A 23,108-nucleotide genomic window follows, 5' to 3' on the forward strand; every position below is an offset into this window, starting at 1 on the left:
CCCTAACCCTAGGTCGGGCACTTTGGGAACTCAAATACTGTATCAAAAACATGTCTACAAATACAGCGTTCGAAAAGTCACCCAAATCACTCCCAACTAGTCAGAAACATTTAAAACAATGTTTCTAAGCAATTCAATGTATCTGCAGTGAATCTGTTGTTTAAATTTCCAATATTTTTCTTTTTCTCACTTTCTCCTGAAATGGCGCAGAAAATGAGCAAGTCTTGTGGCGTTTGTGGGACTGCATTACAATTACCACTACAGTGTGGCTAAAAGTATCATTGTTTTGGGCATTAAATGCAACAAGCAGGATAAATTCACATACAGAATGTGTGTTTTCAAAATTTGATTTTTGACCCTTTTTAAGCGACAGCCGCGCGGCTTAAGAAAAATGGCAAAATACGGCCATATTTTTTTCTCGAGGAAACAACCAAACAACAATTTTCCTGCATTTCAAATGCATCCTAAAGCACAGCAAATGCATCAGAAACGGTCTAGTTGTTTTTGAAACCCTAACCCTAACCCTAGGTCGGGCACTTTGGGAACTCAAATACTGTATCAAAAACATGTCTACAAATACAGCGTTCGAAAAGTCACCCAAATCGCTCCCAACTAGTCAGAAACATTTAAAATAATGTTTCTAAGCAATTCAATGTATCTGCAGTGAATCTGTTGTTTAAATTTCCAATATTTTTCTTTTTCTCACTTTCTCCTAAAATGGCGCAGAAAATGCAAAGTCTTGTGGCGTTTGTGGGACTGCATTACAATTACCACTACAGTGTGGCTAAAAGTATCATTGTTTTGGGCATTAAATGCAACAAGCAGGATATATTCACATTACAGAATGTGTGTTTTCAAACTTTTGATTTTTGACCCTTTTTGAGCGACAGCCGCGCGGCTTAAGAAAAATGGCAAAATACGGCCATATTTTTTTCTCGAGGAAACAACCAAACAACAATTTTCCTGCATTTCAAATGCATCCTAAAGCACAGCAAATGCATCAGAAACGGTCTAGTTCTTTTTGAAACCCTAACCCTAACCCTAGGTCGGGCACTTTGGGAACTCAAATACTGTATCAAAAACATGTCTACAAATACAGCGTTCGAAAACTCACCCAAATCACTCCCAACTAGTCAGAAACATTTAAAATAATGTTTCTAAGCAATTCAATGTATCTACTGTGAATCTGTTAATTAAATTTCCAATATTTTTCTTTTTCTCACTTTCTCCTGAAATGGCGCAGAAAATGAGCAAGTCTTGTGGCGTTTGTGGGACTACATTACAATTACCACTACAGTGTGGCTAAAAGTATCATTGTTTTGGGCATTAAATGCAACAAGCAGGATAAATTCACATACAGAATGTGTGTTTTCAAACTTTTGATTTTTGACCCTTTTTGAGCGACAGCCGCGCGGCTTAAGAAAAATGGCAAAATACGGCCATATTTTTTTCTCGAGGAAACAACCAAACAACAATTTTCCTGCATTTCAAATGCATCCTAAAGCACAGCAAATGCATCAGAAACGGTTTAGATCTTTTTGAAACCCTAACCCTAACCCTAGGTCGGGCACTTTGGGAACTCAAATGCTGTATCAAAAACATGTCTACAAATACAGCGGTCGAAAAGTCACCCAAATCGCTCCCAACTAGTCAGAAACATTTAAAATAATGTTTCTAAGCAATTCAATGTATCTGCAGTGAATCTGTTGTTTAAATTTCCAATATTTTTCTTTTTCTCACTTTCTCCTGAAATGGCGCAGAAAATGAGCAAGTCTTGTGGCGTTTGTGGGACTGCATTACAATTACCACTACAGTGTGGCTAAAAGTATCATTGTTTTGGGCATTAAATGCAACAAGCAGGATAAATTCACATATAGAATGTGTGTTTTCAAACTGTTGATTTTTGACCCTTTTTGAGCGACAGCCGCGCGGCTTAAGAAAAATGGCAAAATACGGCCATATTTTTTTCTCGAGGAAACAACCAAACAACAATTTTCCTGCATTTCAAATGCATCCTAAAGCACAGCAAATGCATCAGAAACGGTCTAGTTCTTATTGAAACCCTAACCCTAACCCTAGGTCGGGCACTTTGGGAACTCAAATACTGTATCAAAAACATGTCTACAAATACAGCTTTCGAAAAGTCTCCCAAATCACTCCGAACTAGTCAGAAACATTTAAAATAATGTTTCTAAGCAATTCAATGTATCTGCAGTAAATCTGTTGTTTAAATTTCCAATAGTTTTCTTTTTCTCACTTTCTCCTGAAATGGAGCAGAAAATGAGCAAGTCTTGTGGCGTTTGTGGGACTGCATTACAATTACCACTACAGTGCGGCTAAAAGTATCATTGTTTTGGGCATTAAATGCAACAAGCAGGATAAATTCACATACAGAATGTCTGTTTTCAAAATTTGATTTTTGACCCTTTTTCAGCGACAGCCGCGCGGCTTAAGAAAAATGGCAAAATACGGCCATATTTTTTTCTCGAGGAAACAACCAAACAACAATTTTCCTGCATTTCAAATACATCCTAAAGCACAGCAGATGCATCAGAAACGGTCTAGTTCTTATTGAAACCCTAACCCTAACCCTAGGTCGGGCACTTTGGGAACTCAAATACTGTATCAAAAACATGTCTACAAATACAGCGTTCGAAAAGTCACCCAAATCGCTCCCAACTAGTCAGAAACATTTAAAATAATGTTTCTAAGCAATTCAATGTATCTGCAGTGAATCTGTTGTTTAAATTTCCAATATTTTCTTTTTCTCACTTTCTCCTGAAATGGCGCAGAAAATGAGCAAGTCTTGTGGCGTTTGTGGGACTGCATTACAATTACCACTACAGTGTGGCTAAAAGTATCATTGTTTTGGGCATTAAATGCAACAAGCAGGATAAATTCACATACAGAATGTGTGTTTTCAAACTTTTGATTTTTGACCCTTTTTGAGCGACAGCCGCGCGGCTTAAGAAAAATGGCAAAATACGGCCATATTTTTTTCTCGAGGAAACAACCAAACAACAATTTTCCTGCATTTCAAATGCATCCTAAAGCACAGCAAATGCATCAGAAACGGTCTAGTTCTTATTGAAACCCTAACCCTAACCCTAGGTCGGGCACTTTGGGAACTCAAATACTGTATCAAAAACATGTCTTCAAATACAGCGTTCGAAAAGTCACCCAAATCGCTCCCGACTAGTCAGCAACATTTAAAATAATGTTTCTAAGCAATTCAATGTATCTGCAGTGAATCTGTTGTTTAAATTTCCAATATTTTTCTTTTTCTCACTTTCTCCTGAAATGGCGCAGAAAATGAGCAAGTCTTGTGGCGTTTGTGGGACTGCATTACAATTACCACTATAGTGTGGCTAAAAGTATCATTGTTTTGGGCATTAAATGCAACAAGCAGGATAAATTCACATACAGAATGTGTGTTTTCAAACTTTTGATTTTTGACCCTTTTTGAGCGACAGCCGCGCGGCTTAAGAAAAATGGCAAAATACGGCCATATTTTTTTCTCGAGGAAACAACCAAACAACAATTTTCCTGCATTTCAAATGCATCCTAAAGCACAGCAAATGCATCAGAAACGGTCTAGATCTTTTTGAAACCCTAACCCTAACCCTAGGTCGGGCACTTTGGGAACTCAAATACTGTATCAAAAACATGTCGACAAATACAGCGTTCGAAAAGTCACCCAAATCACTCCCAACTAGTCAGAAACATTTAAATTAATGTTTCTAAGCAATTCAATGTATCTGCAGTGAATCTGTTGTTTAAATTTCCAATATTTTTCTTTTTCTCACTTTCTCCTGAAATGGCGCAGAAAATGAGCAAGTCTTGTGGCGTTTGTGGGACTGCATTACAATTACCACTACAGTGTGGCTAAAAGTATCATTGTTTTGGGCATTAAATGCAACAAGCAGGATAAATTCACATACAGAATGTGTGTTTTCAAACTTTTGATTTTTGACCCTTTTTGAGCGACAGCCGCGCGGCTTAAGAAAAATGGCAAAATACGGCCATATTTTTTTCTCGAGGAAACAACCAAACAACAATTTTCCTGCATTTCAAATGCATCCTAAAGCACAGCAAATGCATCAGAAACGGTCTAGTTCTTATTGAAACCCTAACCCTAACCCTAGGTCGGGCACTTTGGGAACTCAAATACTGTATCAAAAACATGTCTACAAATACAGCGTTCGAAAAGTCACCCAAATCGCTCCCAACTAGTCAGAAACATTTAAAATAATGTTTCTAAGCACTTCAATGTATCTGCAGTAAATCTGTTGTTTAAATTTCCAATAGTTTTCTTTTTCTCACTTTCTCCTGAAATGGCGCAGAAAATGAGCAAGTCTTGTGGCGTTTGTGGGACTGCATTACAATTACCACTACAGTGTGGCTAAAAGTATCATTGTTTTGGGCATTAAATGCAACAAGCAGGATAAATTCACATACAGAATATCTGTTTTCAAAATTTGATTTTTGACCCTTTTTCAGCGACAGCCGCGCGGCTTAAGAAAAATGGCAAAATACGGCCATATTTTTTTCTCGAGGAAACAACCAAACAACAATTTTCCTGCATTTCAAATGCATCCTAAAGCACAGCAAATGCATCAGAAACGGTCTAGTTCTTATTGAAGCCCTAACCCTAACCCTAGGTCGGGCACTTTGGGAACTCAAATACTGTACCAAAAACATGTCTACAAATACAGCGTTCGAAAAGTCACCCAAATCGCTCCCAACTAGTCAGAAACATTTAAATTAATGTTTCTAAGCAATTCAATGTATCTGCAGTGAATCTGTTGTTTAAATTTCCAATATTTTTCTTTTTCTCACTTTCTCCTGAAGTGGCGCAGAAAATGAGCAAGTCTTGTGGCGTTTGTGGGACTGCATTACAATTACCACTACAGTGTGGCTAAAAGTATCATTGTTTTGTGCATTAAATGCAACAAGCAGGATAAATTCACATACAGAATGTGTGTTTTCAAAATTTGATTTTTGACCCTTTTTGAGCGACAGCCGCACGGCTTAAGAAAAATGGCAAAATACGGCCATATTTTTTTCTCGAGGAAACAACCAAACAACAATTTTCCTGCATTTCAAATGCATCCTAAAGCTCAGCAAATGCATCAGAAACGGTCTAGTTCTTAATGAAACCCTAATCCTAACCCTAGGTCGGGCACTTTGGGAACTCAAATACTGTATCAAAAACATGTCGACAAATACAGCGTTCGAAAAGTCTCCCAAATCACTCCGAACTCGTCAGAAACATTTAAAATAATGTTTCTAAGCAATTCAATGTATCTGCAGTAAATCTGTTGTTTAAATTTCCAATAGTTTTCTTTTTCTCACTTTCTCCTGAAATGGCGCAGAAAATGAACAAGTCTTGTGGCGTTTTTGGGACTGCATTACAATTACCACTACAGTGTGGCTAAAAGTATCATTGTTTTGGGCATTAAATGCAACAAGCAGGATAAATTCACATACAGAATGTCTGTTTTCAAAATTTGATTTTTGACACTTTTTCAGCGACAGCCGCGCGGCTTAAGAAAAATGGCAAAATACGGCCATATTTTTTTCTCGAGGAAACAACCAAACAACAATTTTCCTGCATTTCAAATGCATCCTAAAGCACAGCAAATGCATCAGAAACGGTCTAGTTCTTATTGAAACCCTAACCCTAACCCTAGGTCGGGCACTTTGGGAACTCAAATACTGTATCAAAAACATGTCTACAAATACAGCGTTCGAAAAGTCACCCAAATCGCTCCCAACTAGTCAGAAACATTTAAATTAATGTTTCTAAGCAATTCAATGTATCTGCAGTGAATCTGTTGTTTAAATTTCCAATATTTTTCTTTTTCTCACTTTCTCCTGAAATGGCGCAGAAAATGAGCAAGTCTTGTGGCGTTTGTGGGACTGCATTACAATTACCACTACAGTGTGGCTAAAAGTATCATTGTTTTGGGCATTAAATGCAACAAGCAGGATAAATTCACATACAGAATGTGTGTTTTCAAAATTTGATTTTTGACCCTTTTTGAGCGACAGCCGCACGGCTTAAGAAAAATGGCAAAATACGGCCATATTTTTTTCTCGAGGAAACAACCAAACAACAATTTTCCTGCATTTCAAATGCATCCTAAAGCACAGCAAATGCATCAGAAACGGTCTAGTTCTTTTTGAAACCCTAACCCTAACCCTAGGTCGGGCACTTTGGGAACTCAAATACTGTATCAAAAACATGTCTACAAATACAGCGTTCGAAAAGTCACCCAAATCGCTCCCAACTAGTCAGAAACATTTAAAATAATGTTTCTAAGCAATTCAATGTATCTGCAGTGAATCTGTTGTTTAAATTTCCAATATTTTTCTTTTTCTCACTTTCTCCTGAAATGGCGCAGAAAATGAGCAAGTCTTGTGGCGTTTGTGGGACTGCATTACAATTGCCACTACAGTGTGGCTAAAAGTATCATTGTTTTGGGCATTAAATGCAACAAGCAGGATAAATTCACATACAGAATGTCTGTTTTCAAACTTTTGATTTTTGACCCTTTTTGAGCGACAGCCGCGCGGCTTAAGAAAAATGGCAAAATACGGCCATATTTTTTTCTCGAGGATACAACCAAACAACAATTTTCCTGCATTTCAAATGCATCCTAAAGCACAGCAAATGCATCAGAAAATGTCTAGTTCTTTTTGAAACCCTAACCCTAACCCTAGGTCGGGCACTTTGGGAACTCAAATACTCTATCAAAAACATGTCTACAAATACAGCGTTCTAAAAGTCACCCAAATCACTCCCAACTAGTCAGAAACATTTAAAATAATGTTTCTAAGCAATTCAATGTATCTACAGTGAATCAGTTGTTTAAATTTCCAATATTTTTCTTTTTCTCACTTTCTCCTGAAATGGCGCAGAAAATGAGCAAGTCTTGTGGCGTTTGTGGGACTGCATTACAATTACCACTACAGTGTGGCTAAAAGTATCATTGTTTTGGGCATTAAATGCAACAAGCAGGATAAATTCACATACAGAATGTGTGTTTTCAAACTTTTGATTTTTGACCCTTTTTGAGCGACAGCCGCGCGGCTTAAGAAAAATGGCAAAATACGGTCATATTTTTTTCTCAAGGAAACAACCAAACAACAATTTTCCTGCATTTCAAATGCATCCTAAAGCACAGCAAATGCATCAGAAATCGTCTAGTTCTTATTGAAACCCTAACACTAACCCTAGGTCGGGCACTTTGGGAACTCAAATACTGTATCAAAAACATGTCTACAAATACAGCGTTCGAAAAGTCACCCAAATCGCTCCCAACTAGTCAGAAACATTTAAAATAATGTTTCTAAGCAATTCAATGTATCTACAGTGAATCTGTTGTTTAAATTTCCAATATTTTTCTTTTTCTCACTTTCTCCTGAAATGGCGCAGAAAATGAGCAAGTCTTGTGGCGTATGTGGGACTACATTACAATTACCACTACAGTGCGGCTAAAAGTATAATTGTTTTGGGCATTAAATGCAACAAGCAGGATAAATTCACATACAGAATGTGTGTTTTCAAACTTTTGATTTTTGACCCTTTTTGAGCGACAGCCGCGAGGCTTAAGAAAAATGGCAAAATACGGCCATATTTTTTTCTCGAGGAAACAACCAAACAACAATTTTCCTGCATTTCAAATGCATCCTAAAGCACAGCAAATGCATCAGAAACGGTCTAGTTCTTATTGAAACCCTAACCCTAACCCTAGGTCGGGCACTTTGGGAACTCAAATACTGTATCAAAAACATGTCGACAAATACAGCGTTCGAAAAGTCTCCCAAATCACTCCGAACTAGTCAGAAACATTTAAAATAATGTTTCTAAGCAATTCAATGTATCTGCAGTAAATCTGTTGTTTAAATTTCCAATAGTTTTCTTTTTCTCACTTTCTCCTGAAATGGCGCAGAAAATGTGCAAGTCTTGTGGCGTTTTTGAGACTGCATTACAATTACCACTACAGTGTGGCTAAAAGTATCATTGTTTTGGGCATTAAATGCAACAAGCAGGATAAATTCACATACAGAATGTGTGTTTTCAAACTGTTGATTTTTGACCCTTCTTGAGCGACAGCCGCACGGCTTAAGAAAAATGGCAAAATACGGCCATATTTTTTTCTCGAGGAAACAACCAAACAACAATTTTCCTGCATTTCAAATGCATCCTAAAGCACAGCAAATGCATCAGAAACGGTCTAGTTCTTATTGAAATCCTAACCCTAACCCTAGGTCGGGAACTTTGGGAACTCAAATACTGTATCAAAAACATGTCTACAAATACAGCGATCGAAAAGTCACCCAAATCGCTCCCAACTAGTCAGAAACATTTAAATTAATGTTTCTAAGCAATTCAATGTATCTGCAGTGAATCTGTTGTTTAAATTTCCAATATTTTTCTTTTTCTCACTTTCTCCTGAAATGGCGCAGAAAATGAGCAAGTCTTGTGGCGTTTGTGGGACTGCATTACAATTACCACTACAGTGTGGCTAAAAGTATCATTGTTTTGTGCATTAAATGCAACAAGCAGGATAAATTCACATACAGAATGTGTGTTTTCAAAATTTGATTTTTGACCCTTTTTGAGCGACAGCCGCACGGCTTAAGAAAAATGGCAAAATACGGCCATATTTTTTTCTCGAGGAAACAACCAAACAACAATTTTCCTGCATTTCAAATGCATCCTAAAGCTCAGCAAATGCATCAGAAACGGTCTAGTTCTTAATGAAACCCTAACCCTAACCCTAGGTCGGGCACTTTGGGAACTCAAATACTGTATCAAAAACATGTCTACAAATACAGCGTTCGAAAAGTCACCCAAATCGCTCCCAACTAGTCAGAAACATTTAAAATAATGTTTCTAAGCAATTCAATGTATCTACAGTGAATCTGTTGTTTAAATTTCCAATATTTTTCTTTTTCTCACTTTCTCCTGAAATGGCGCAGAAAATGAGAAAGTCTTGTGGCGTTTTTGGGACTGCATTACAATTACCACTACAGTGTGGCTAAAAGTATCATTGTTTTGGGCATTAAATGCAACAAGCAGGATAAATTCACATACAGAATGTGTGTTTTCAAACTTTTGATTTTTGACCCTTTTTGAGCGACAGCCGCGCGGCTTAAGAAAAATGGCAAAATACGGCCATATTTTTTTCTCGAGGAAACAACCAAACAACAATTTTCCTGCATTTCAAATGCATCCTAAAGCACAGCAAATGCATCAGAAACGGTCTAGTTCTTATTGAAACCCTAACCTTAACCCTAGGTCGGGCACTTTGGGAACTCAAATACTGTATCAAAAACATGTCGACAAATACAGCGTTCGAAAAGTCTCCCAAATCACTCCGAACTCGTCAGAAACATTTAAAATAATGTTTCTAAGCAATTCAATGTATCTGCAGTAAATCTGTTGTTTAAATTTCCAATAGTTTTCTATTTCTCACTTTCTCCTGAAATGGCGCAGAAAATGAACAAGTCTTGTGGCGTTTTTGGGACTGCATTACAATTACCACTACAGTGTGGCTAAAAGTATCATTGTTTTGGGCATTAAATGCAACAAGCAGGATAAATTCACATACAGAATGTCTGTTTTCAAAATTTGATTTTTGACCCTTTTTGAGCGACAGCCGCACGGCTTAAGAAAAATGGCAAAATACGGCCATATTTTTTTCTCGAGGAAACAACCAAACAACAATTTTCCTGCATTTCAAATGCATCCTAAAGCACAGCAAATGCATCAGAAACGGTCTAGTTCTTTTTGAAACCCTAACCCTAACCCTAGGTCGGGCACTTTGGGAACTCAAATACTGTATCAAAAACATGTCTACAAATACAGCGTTCGAAAAGTCACCCAAATCGCTCCCAACTAGTCAGAAACATTTAAAATAATGTTTCTAAGCAATTCAATGTATCTGCAGTGAATCTGTTGTTTAAATTTCCAATATTTTTCTTTTTCTCACTTTCTCCTGAAATGGCGCAGAAAATGAGCAAGTCTTGTGGCGTTTGTGGGACTGCATTACAATTGCCACTACAGTGTGGCTAAAAGTATCATTGTTTTGGGCATTAAATGCAACAAGCAGGATAAATTCACATACAGAATGTCTGTTTTCAAACTTTTGATTTTTGACCCTTTTTGAGCGACAGCCGCGCGGCTTAAGAAAAATGGCAAAATACGGCCATATTTTTTTCTCGAGGATACAACCAAACAACAATTTTCCTGCATTTCAAATGCATCCTAAAGCACAGCAAATGCATCAGAAAATGTCTAGTTCTTTTTGAAACCCTAACCCTAACCCTAGGTCGGGCACTTTGGGAACTCAAATACTCTATCAAAAACATGTCTACAAATACAGCGTTCTAAAAGTCACCCAAATCACTCCCAACTAGTCAGAAACATTTAAAATAATGTTTCTAAGCAATTCAATGTATCTACAGTGAATCAGTTGTTTAAATTTCCAATATTTTTCTTTTTCTCACTTTCTCCTGAAATGGCGCAGAAAATGAGCAAGTCTTGTGGCGTTTGTGGGACTGCATTACAATTACCACTACAGTGTGGCTAAAAGTATCATTGTTTTGGGCATTAAATGCAACAAGCAGGATAAATTCACATACAGAATGTGTGTTTTCAAACTTTTGATTTTTGACCCTTTTTGAGCGACAGCCGCGCGGCTTAAGAAAAATGGCAAAATACGGTCATATTTTTTTCTCAAGGAAACAACCAAACAACAATTTTCCTGCATTTCAAATGCATCCTAAAGCACAGCAAATGCATCAGAAATCGTCTAGTTCTTATTGAAACCCTAACACTAACCCTAGGTCGGGCACTTTGGGAACTCAAATACTGTATCAAAAACATGTCTACAAATACAGCGTTCGAAAAGTCACCCAAATCGCTCCCAACTAGTCAGAAACATTTAAAATAATGTTTCTAAGCAATTCAATGTATCTACAGTGAATCTGTTGTTTAAATTTCCAATATTTTTCTTTTTCTCACTTTCTCCTGAAATGGCGCAGAAAATGAGCAAGTCTTGTGGCGTATGTGGGACTACATTACAATTACCACTACAGTGCGGCTAAAAGTATAATTGTTTTGGGCATTAAATGCAACAAGCAGGATAAATTCACATACAGAATGTGTGTTTTCAAACTTTTGATTTTTGACCCTTTTTGAGCGACAGCCGCGAGGCTTAAGAAAAATGGCAAAATACGGCCATATTTTTTTCTCGAGGAAACAACCAAACAACAATTTTCCTGCATTTCAAATGCATCCTAAAGCACAGCAAATGCATCAGAAACGGTCTAGTTCTTATTGAAACCCTAACCCTAACCCTAGGTCGGGCACTTTGGGAACTCAAATACTGTATCAAAAACATGTCGACAAATACAGCGTTCGAAAAGTCTCCCAAATCACTCCGAACTAGTCAGAAACATTTAAAATAATGTTTCTAAGCAATTCAATGTATCTGCAGTAAATCTGTTGTTTAAATTTCCAATAGTTTTCTTTTTCTCACTTTCTCCTGAAATGGCGCAGAAAATGTGCAAGTCTTGTGGCGTTTTTGAGACTGCATTACAATTACCACTACATTGTGGCTAAAAGTATCATTGTTTTGGGCATTAAATGCAACAAGCAGGATAAATTCACATACAGAATGTGTGTTTTCAAACTGTTGATTTTTGACCCTTCTTGAGCGACAGCCGCACGGCTTAAGAAAAATGGCAAAATACGGCCATATTTTTTTCTCGAGGAAACAACCAAACAACAATTTTCCTGCATTTCAAATGCATCCTAAAGCACAGCAAATGCATCAGAAACGGTCTAGTTCTTATTGAAATCCTAACCCTAACCCTAGGTCGGGAACTTTGGGAACTCAAATACTGTATCAAAAACATGTCTACAAATACAGCGTTCGAAAAGTCACCCAAATCGCTCCCAACTAGTCAGAAACATTTAAATTAATGTTTCTAAGCAATTCAATGTATCTGCAGTGAATCTGTTGTTTAAATTTCCAATATTTTTCTTTTTCTCACTTTCTCCTGAAATGGCGCAGAAAATGAGCAAGTCTTGTGGCGTTTGTGGGACTGCATTACAATTACCACTACAGTGTGGCTAAAAGTATCATTGTTTTGTGCATTAAATGCAACAAGCAGGATAAATTCACATACAGAATGTGTGTTTTCAAAATTTGATTTTTGACCCTTTTTGAGCGACAGCCGCACGGCTTAAGAAAAATGGCAAAATACGGCCATATTTTTTTCTCGAGGAAACAACCAAACAACAATTTTCCTGCATTTCAAATGCATCCTAAAGCACAGCAAATGCATCAGAAACGGTCTAGTTCTTATTGAAACCCTAACCCTAACCCTAGGTCGGGCACTTTGGGAACTCAAATACTGTATCAAAAACATGTCTACAAATACAGCGTTCGAAAAGTCACCCAAATCGCTCCCAACTAGTCAGAAACATTTAAATTAATGTTTCTAAGCAATTCAATGTATCTGCAGAGAATCTGTTGTTTAAATTTCCAATATTTTTCTTTTTCTCACTTTCTCCTGAAATGGCGCAGAAAATGAGAAAGTCTTGTGGCGTTTTTGGGACTGCATTACAATTACCACTACAGTGTGGCTAAAAGTATCATTGTTTTGGGCATTAAATGCAACAAGCAGGATAAATTCACATACAGAATGTGTGTTTTCAAACTTTTGATTTTTGACCCTTTTTGAGCGACAGCCGCGCGGCTTAAGAAAAATGGCAAAATACGGCCATATTTTTTTCTCGAGGAAACAACCAAACAACAATTTTCCTGCATTTCAAATGCATCCTAAAGCACAGCAAATGCATCAGAAACGGTCTAGTTCTTATTGAAACCCTAACCCTAACCCTAGGTCGGGCACTTTGGGAACTCAAATACTGTATCAAAAACATGTCGACAAATACAGCGTTCGAAAAGTCTCCCAAATCACTCCAAACTCGTCAGAAACATTTAAAATAATGTTTCTAAGCAATTCAATGTATCTGCAGTAAATCTGTTGTTTAAATTTCCAATAGTTTTCTTTTTCTCACTTTCTCCTGAAATGGTGCAGAAAATGAACAAGTCTTGTGGCGTTTTTGGGACTGCATTACAATTACCACTACAGTGTGGCTAAAAGTATCATTGTTTTGGGCATTAAATGCAACAAGCAGGATAAATTCACATACAGAATGTCTGTTTTCAAAATTTGATTTTTGACACTTTTTCAGCGACAGCCGCGCGGCTTAAGAAAAATGGCAAAATACGGCCATATTTTTTTCTCGAGGAAACAACCAAACAACAATTTTCCTGCATTTCAAATGCATCCTAAAGCACAGCAAATGCATCAGAAACGGTCTAGTTCTTATTGAAACCCTAACCCTAACCCTAGGTCGGGCACTTTGGGAACTCAAATACTGTATCAAAAACATGTCTACAAATACAGCGTTCGAAAAGTCACCCAAATCGCTCCCAACTAGTCAGAAACATTTAAAATAATGTTTCTAAGCAATTCAATGTATCTACAGTGAATCAGTTGTTTAAATTTCCAATATTTTTCTTTTTCTCACTTTCTCCTGAAATGGCGCAGAAAATGAGCAAGTCTTGTGGCGTTTGTGGGACTGCATTACAATTACCACTACAGTGTGGCTAAAAGTATCATTGTTTTGGGCATTAAATGCAACAAGCAGGATAAATTCACATACAGAATGTGTGTTTTCAAACTTTTGATTTTTGACCCTTTTTGAGCGACAGCCGCGCGGCTTAAGAAAAATGGCAAAATACGGCCATATTTTTTTCTCAAGGAGACAACCAAACAACAATTTTCCTGCATTTCAAATGCATCCTAAAGCACAGCAAATGCATCAGAAATGGTCTAGTTCTTATTGAAACCCTAACACTAACCCTAGGTCGGGCACTTTGGGAACTCAAATACTGTATCAAAAACATGTCTACAAATACAGCGTTCGAAAAGTCACCCAAATCGCTCCCAACTAGTCAGAAACATTTAAAATAATGTTTCTAAGCAATTCAATGTATCTACAGTGAATCTGTTGTTTAAATTTCCAATATTTTTCTTTTTCTCTCTTTCTCCTGAAATGGCGCAGAAAATGAGCAAGTCTTGTGGCGTATGTGGGACTACATTACAATTACCACTACAGTGCGGCTAAAAGTATAATTGTTTTGGGCATTAAATGCAACAAGCAGGATAAATTCACATACAGAATGTGTGTTTTCAAACTTTTGATTTTTGACCCTTTTTGAGCGACAGCCGCGAGGCTTAAGAAAAATGGCAAAATACGGCCATATTTTTTTCTCGAGGATACAACCAAACAACAATTTTCCTGCATTTCAAATGCATCCTAAAGCACAGCAAATGCATCAGAAAATGTCTAGTTCTTTTTGAAACCCTAACCCTAACCCTAGGTCGGGCACTTTGGGAACTCAAATACTGTATCAAAAACATGTCTACAAATACAGCGTTCGAAAAGTCACCCAAATCGCTCCCAACTAGTCAGAAACATTTAAAATAATGTTTCTAAGCAATTCAATGTATCTGCAGTGAATCTGTTGTTTAAATTTCCAATATTTTTCTTTTTCTCACTTTCTCCTGAAATGGCGCCGAAAATGAGCAAGTCTTGTGGCGTTTGTAGGACTGCATTACAATTGCCACTACAGTGTGGCTAAAAGTATCATTGTTTTGGGCATTAAATGCAACAAGCAGGATAAATTCACATACAGAATGTCTGTTTTCAAACTTTTGATTTTTGACCCTTTTTGAGCGACAGCCGCGCGGCTTAAGAAAAATGGCAAAATACGGCCATATTTTTTTCTCGAGGATACAACCAAACAACAATTTTCCTGCATTTCAAATGCATCCTAAAGCACAGCAAATGCATCAGAAAATGTCTAGTTCTTTTTGAAACCCTAACCCTAACCCTAGGTCGGGCACTTTGGGAACTCAAATACTCTATCAAAAACATGTCTACAAATACAGCGTTCTAAAAGTCACCCAAATCACTCCCAACTAGTCAGAAACATTTAAAATAATGTTTCTAAGCAATTCAATGTATCTACAGTGAATCAGTTGTTTAAAATTCCAATATTTTTCTTTTTCTCACTTTCTCCTGAAATGGCGCAGAAAATGAGCAAGTCTTGTGGCGTTTGTGGGACTGCATTACAATTACCACTACAGTGTGGCTAAAAGTATCATTGTTTTGGGCATTAAATGCAACAAGCAGGATAAATTCACATACAGAATGTGTGTTTTCAAACTTTTGATTTTTGACCCTTTTTGAGCGACAGCCGCGCGGCTTAAGAAAAATGGCAAAATACGGCCATATTTTTTTCTCAAGGAGACAACCAAACAACAATTTTCCTGCATTTCAAATGCATCCTAAAGCACAGCAAATGCATCAGAAATGGTCTAGTTCTTATTGAAACCCTAACACTAACCCTAGGTCGGGCACTTTGGGAACTCAAATACTGTATCAAAAACATGTCTACAAATACAGCGTTCGAAAAGTCACCCAAATCGCTCCCAACTAGTCAGAAACATTTAAAATAATGTTTCTAAGCAATTCAATGTATCTACAGTGAATCTGTTGTTTAAATTTCCAATATTTTTCTTTTTCTCACTTTCTCCTGAAATGGCGCAGAAAATGAGCAAGTCTTGTGGCGTATGTGGGACTACATTACAATTACCACTACAGTGCGGCTAAAAGTATAATTGTTTTGGGCATTAAATGCAACAAGCAGGATAAATTCACATACAGAATGTGTGTTTTCAAACTTTTGTTTTTGACCCTTTTTGAGCGACAGCCGCGCGGCTTAAGAAAAATGGCAAAATACGGCCATATTTTTTTCTCGAGGATACAACCAAACAACAATTTTCCTGCATTTCAAATGCATCCTAAAGCACAGCAAATGCATCAGAAAATGTCTAGTTCTTTTTGAAACCCTAACCCTAACCCTAGATCGGGCACTTTGGGAACTCAAATACTCTATCAAAAACATGTCTACAAATACAGCGTTCTAAAAGTCACCCAAATCACTCCGAACTAGTCAGAAACATTTAAAATAATGTTTCTAAGCAATTCAATGTATCTACAGTGAATCAGTTGTTTAAATTTCCAATATTTTTCTTTTTCTCACTTTCTCCTGAAATGGCGCAGAAAATGAGCAAGTCTTGTGGCGTTTGTGGGACTGCATTACACTTACCACTACAGTGTGGCTAAAAGTATCATTGTTTTGGGCATTAAATGCAACAAGCAGGATAAATTCACATACAGAATTTGTGTTTTCAAACTTTTGATTTTTGACCCTTTTTGAGCGACAGCCGCGAGGCTTAAGAAAAATGGCAAAATACGGCCATATTTTTTTCTCAAGGAAACAACCAAACAACAATTTTCCTGCATTTCAAATGCATCCTAAAGCACAGCAAATGCATCAGAAATGGTCTAGTTCTTATTGAAACCCTAACACTAACCCTAGGTCGGGCACTTTGGGAACTCAAATACTGTATCAAAAACATGTCTACAAATACAGCGTTCGAAAAGTCACCCAAATCGCTCCCATCTAGTCAGAAACATTTAAAATAATGTTTCTAAGCAATTCAATGTATCTACAGTGAATCTGTTGTTTAAATTTCCAATATTTTTCTTTTTCTCACTTTCTCCTGAAATGGCGCAGAAAATGAGCAAGTCTTGTGGTGTATGTGGGACTACATTACAATTACCACTACAGTGCGGCTAAAAGTATAATTGTTTTGGGCATTAAATGCAACAAGCAGGATAAATTCACATACAGAATGTGTGTTTTCAAACTTTTGATTTTTGACCCTTTTTGAGCGACAGCCACGCGGCTAAAGAAAAATGGCAAAATACGGCCATATTTTTTTCTCGAGGAAACAACCAAACAACAATTTTCCTGCATTTCAAATGCATCCTAAAGCACAGCAAATGCATCAGAAACAGTCTAGTTCTTATTGAAACCCTAACACTAACCCTAGGTCGGGCACTTTGGGAACTCAAATACTGTATCAAAAACATGTCTACATATACAGCGTTCGAAAAGTCACCCAAATCGCTCCCAACTAGTCAGAAACATTTAAATTAATGTTTCTAAGCAATTCAATGTATCTGCAGTGAATCTGTTGTTTAAATTTCCAATATTTTTCTTTTTCTCACTTTCTCCTGAAATGGCGCAGAAAATGAGCAAGTCTTGTGGCGTTTGTGGGACTGCATTACAATTACCACTACAGTGTGGCTAAAAGTATCATTGTTTTGGGCATTAAATGCAACAAGCAGGATAAATTCACATACAGAATGTGTGTTTTCAAAATTTGATTTTTGACCCTTTTTGAGCGACAGCCGCACGGCTTAAGAAAAATGGCAAAATACGGCCATATTTTTTTCTCGAGGAAACAACCAAACAACAATTTTCCTGCATTTCAAATGCATCCTAAAGCTCAGCAAATGCATCAGAAACTGTCTAGTTCTTAATGAAACCCTAACCCTAACCCTAGGTCGGGCACTTTGGGAACTCAAATACTGTATCAAAAACATGTCTACAAATACAGCGTTCGAAAAGTCTCCCAAATCACTCCGAACTAGTCAGAAACATTTAAAATAATGTTTCTAAGCAATTCAATGTATCTGCAGTAAATCTGTTGTTTAAATTTCCAATAGTTTTCTTTTTCTCACTTTCTCCTGAAATGGCGCAGAAAATGAGCAAGTCTTGTGGCGTTTTTGGGACTGCATTACAATTACCACTACAGTGTGGCTAAAAGTATCATTGTTTTGGGCATTAAATGCAACAAGCAGGATAAATTCACATACAGAATGTCTGTTTTCAAAATTTGATTTTTGACCCTTTTTCAGCGACAGCCGCGCGGCTTAAGAAAAATGGCAAAATACGGCCATATTTTTTTCTCGAGGATACAACCAAACAACAATTTTCCTGCATTTCAAATGCATCCTAAAGCACAGCAAATGCATCAGAAAATGTCTAGTTCTTTTTGAAACCCTAACCCTAACCCTAGGTCGGGCACTTTGGGAACTCAAATACTCTATCAAAAACATGTCTACAAATACAGCGTTCTAAAAGTCACCCAAATCACTCCCAACTAGTCAGAAACATTTAAAATAATGTTTCTAAGCAATTCAATGTATCTACAGTGAATCAGTTGTTTAAATTTCCAATATTTTTCTTTTTCTCACTTTCTCCTGAAATGGCGCAGAAAATGAGCAAGTCTTGTGGCGTTTGTGGGACTGCATTACAATTACCACTACAGTGTGGCTAAAAGTATCATTGTTTTGGGCATTAAATGCAACAAGCAGGATAAATTCACATACAGAATGTGTGTTTTCAAACTTTTGATTTTTGACCCTTTTTGAGCGACAGCCGCGCGGCTTAAGAAAAATGGCAAAATACGGCCATATTTTTTTCTCAAGGAGACAACCAAACAACAATTTTCCTGCATTTCAAATGCATCCTAAAGCACAGCAAATGCATCAGAAATGGTCTAGTTCTTATTGAAACCCTAACACTAACCCTAGGTCGGGCACTTTGGGAACTCAAATACTGTATCAAAAACATGTCTACAAATACAGCGTTCGAAAAGTCACCCAAATCGCTCCCAACTAGTCAGAAACATTTAAAATAATGTTTCTAAGCAATTCAATGTATCTACAGTGAATCTGTTGTTTAAATTTCCAATATTTTTCTTTTTCTCTCTTTCTCCTGAAATGGCGCAGAAAATGAGCAAGTCTTGTGGCGTATGTGGGACTACATTACAATTACCACTACAGTGCGGCTAAAAGTATAATTGTTTTGGGCATTAAATGCAACAAGCAGGATAAATTCACATACAGAATGTGTGTTTTCAAACTTTTGATTTTTGACCCTTTTTGAGCGACAGCCGCGAGGCTTAAGAAAAATGGCAAAATACGGCCATATTTTTTTCTCGAGGATACAACCAAACAACAATTTTCCTGCATTTCAAATGCATCCTAAAGCACAGCAAATGCATCAGAAAATGTCTAGTTCTTTTTGAAACCCTAACCCTAACCCTAGGTCGGGCACTTTGGGAACTCAAATACTGTATCAAAAACATGTCTACAAATACAGCGTTCGAAAAGTCACCCAAATCGCTCCCAACTAGTCAGAAACATTTAAAATAATGTTTCTAAGCAATTCAATGTATCTGCAGTGAATCTGTTGTTTAAATTTCCAATATTTTTCTTTTTCTCACTTTCTCCTGAAATGGCGCAGAAAATGAGCAAGTCTTGTGGCGTTTGTGGGACTGCATTACAATTGCCACTACAGTGTGGCTAAAAGTATCATTGTTTTGGGCATTAAATGCAACAAGCAGGATAAATTCACATACAGAATGTCTGTTTTCAAACTTTTGATTTTTGACCCTTTTTGAGCGACAGCCGCGCGGCTTAAGAAAAATGGCAAAATATGGCCATATTTTTTTCTCGAGGATACAACCAAACAACAATTTTCCTGCATTTCAAATGCATCCTATAGCACAGCAAATGCATCAGAAAATGTCTAGTTCTTTTTGAAACCCTAACCCTAACCCTAGGTCGGGCACTTTGGGAACTCAAATACTCTATCAAAAACATGTCTACAAATACAGCGTTCTAAAAGTCACCCAAATCACTCCCAACTAGTCAGAAACATTTAAAATAATGTTTCTAAGCAATTCAATGTATCTACAGTGAATCAGTTGTTTAAATTTCCAATATTTTTCTTTTTCTCACTTTCTCCTGAAATGGCGCAGAAAATGAGCAAGTCTTGTGGCGTTTGTGGGACTGCATTACAATTACCACTACAGTGTGGCTAAAAGTATCATTGTTTTGGGCATTAAATGCAACAAGCAGGATAAATTCACATACAGAATGTGTGTTTTCAAACTTTTGATTTTTGACCCTTTTTGAGCGACAGCCGCGCGGCTTAAGAAAAATGGCAAAATACGGCCATATTTTTTTCTCAAGGAGACAACCAAACAACAATTTTCCTGCATTTCAAATGCATCCTAAAGCACAGCAAATGCATCAGAAATGGTCTAGTTCTTATTGAAACCCTAACACTAACCCTAGGTCGGGCACTTTGGGAACTCAAATACTGTATCAAAAACATGTCTACAAATACAGCGTTCGAAAAGTCACCCAAATCGCTCCCAACTAGTCAGAAACATTTAAAATAATGTTTCTAAGCAATTCAATGTATCTACAGTGAATCTGTTGTTTAAATTTCCAATATTTTTCTTTTTCTCACTTTCTCCTGAAATGGCGCAGAAAATGAGCAAGTCTTGTGGCGTTTGTGGGACTACATTACAATTACCACTACAGTGCGGCTAAAAGTATAATTGTTTTGGGCATTAAATGCAACAAGCAGGATAAATTCACATACAGAATGTGTGTTTTCAAACTTTTGTTTTTGACCCTTTTTGAGCGACAGCCGCGCGGCTTAAGAAAAATGGCAAAATACGGCCATATTTTTTTCTCGAGGATACAACCAAACAACAATTTTCCTGCATTTCAAATGCATCCTAAAGCACAGCAAATGCATCAGAAAATGTCTAGTTCTTTTTGAAACCCTAACCCTAACCCTAGATCGGGCACTTTGGGAACTCAAATACTCTATCAAAAACATGTCTACAAATACAGCGTTCTAAAAGTCACCCAAATCACTCCGAACTAGTCAGAAACATTTAAAATAATGTTTCTAAGCAATTCAATGTATCTACAGTGAATCAGTTGTTTAAATTTCCAATATTTTTCTTTTTCTCACTTTCTCCTGAAATGGCGCAGAAAATGAGCAAGTCTTGTGGCGTTTGTGGGACTGCATTACACTTACCACTACAGTGTGGCTAAAAGTATCATTGTTTTGGGCATTAAATGCAACAAGCAGGATAAATTCACATACAGAATTTGTGTTTTCAAACTTTTGATTTTTGACCCTTTTTGAGCGACAGCCGCGAGGCTTAAGAAAAATGGCAAAATACGGCCATATTTTTTTCTCAAGGAAACAACCAAACAACAATTTTCCTGCATTTCAAATGCATCCTAAAGCACAGCAAATGCATCAGAAATGGTCTAGTTCTTATTGAAACCCTAACACTAACCCTAGGTCGGGCACTTTGGGAACTCAAATACTGTATCAAAAACATGTCTACAAATACAGCGTTCGAAAAGTCACCCAAATCGCTCCCATCTAGTCAGAAACATTTAAAATAATGTTTCTAAGCAATTCAATGTATCTACAGTGAATCTGTTGTTTAAATTTCCAATATTTTTCTTTTTCTCACTTTCTCCTGAAATGGCGCAGAAAATGAGCAAGTCTTGTGGTGTATGTGGGACTACATTACAATTACCACTACAGTGCGGCTAAAAGTATAATTGTTTTGGGCATTAAATGCAACAAGCAGGATAAATTCACATACAGAATGTGTGTTTTCAAACTTTTGATTTTTGACCCTTTTTGAGCGACAGCCACGCGGCTAAAGAAAAATGGCAAAATACGGCCATATTTTTTTCTCGAGGAAACAACCAAACAACAATTTTCCTGCATTTCAAATGCATCCTAAAGCACAGCAAATGCATCAGAAACAGTCTAGTTCTTATTGAAACCCTAACACTAACCCTAGGTCGGGCACTTTGGGAACTCAAATACTGTATCAAAAACATGTCTACATATACAGCGTTCGAAAAGTCACCCAAATCGCTCCCAACTAGTCAGAAACATTTAAATTAATGTTTCTAAGCAATTCAATGTATCTGCAGTGAATCTGTTGTTTAAATTTCCAATATTTTTCTTTTTCTCACTTTCTCCTGAAATGGCGCAGAAAATGAGCAAGTCTTGTGGCGTTTGTGGGACTGCATTACAATTACCACTACAGTGTGGCTAAAAGTATCATTGTTTTGGGCATTAAATGCAACAAGCAGGATAAATTCACATACAGAATGTGTGTTTTCAAAATTTGATTTTTGACCCTTTTTGAGCGACAGCCGCACGGCTTAAGAAAAATGGCAAAATACGGCCATATTTTTTTCTCGAGGAAACAACCAAACAACAATTTTCCTGCATTTCAAATGCATCCTAAAGCTCAGCAAATGCATCAGAAACTGTCTAGTTCTTAATGAAACCCTAACCCTAACCCTAGGTCGGGCACTTTGGGAACTCAAATACTGTATCAAAAACATGTCTACAAATACAGCGTTCGAAAAGTCTCCCAAATCACTCCGAACTAGTCAGAAACATTTAAAATAATGTTTCTAAGCAATTCAATGTATCTGCAGTAAATCTGTTGTTTAAATTTCCAATAGTTTTCTTTTTCTCACTTTCTCCTGAAATGGCGCAGAAAATGAGCAAGTCTTGTGGCGTTTTTGGGACTGCATTACAATTACCAATACAGTGTGGCTAAAAGTATCATTGTTTTGGGCATTAAATGCAACAAGCATGATAAATTCACATACAGAATGTCTGTTTTCAAAATTTGATTTTTGACCCTTTTTCAGCGACAGCCGCGCGGCTTAAGAAAAATGGCAAAATACGGCCATATTTTTTTCTCGAGGAAACAATCAAACAACAATTTTCCTGCATTTCAAATGCATCCTAAAGCACAGCAAATGCATCAGAAACGGTCTAGTTCTTATTGAAACCCTAACCCTAACCCTAGGTCGGGCACTTTGGGAACTCAAATACTGTATCAAAAGCATGTCGACAAATACAGCGTTCGAAAAGTCTCCCAAATCACTCCGAACTAGTCAGAAACATTTAAAATAATGTTTCTAAGCAATTCAATGTATCTGCAGTAAATCTGTTGTTTAAATTTCCAATAGTTTTCTTTTTCTCACTTTCTCCTGAAATGGCGCAGAAAATGAGCAAGTCTTGTGGCGTTTTTGGGACTGCATTACAATTACCACTACAGTGTGGCTAAAAGTATCATTGTTTTGGGCATTAAATGCAACAAGCAGGATAAATTCACATACAGAATGTCTGTTTTCAAAATTTGATTTTTGACCCTTTTTCAGCGACAGCCGC

Source organism: Atractosteus spatula, chromosome 13, assembly GCF_055471065.1.
Source record: "Atractosteus spatula isolate fAtrSpa1 chromosome 13, fAtrSpa1.hap1, whole genome shotgun sequence".
Classification (NCBI taxonomy): Eukaryota; Metazoa; Chordata; class Actinopteri; order Semionotiformes; family Lepisosteidae; genus Atractosteus; species Atractosteus spatula.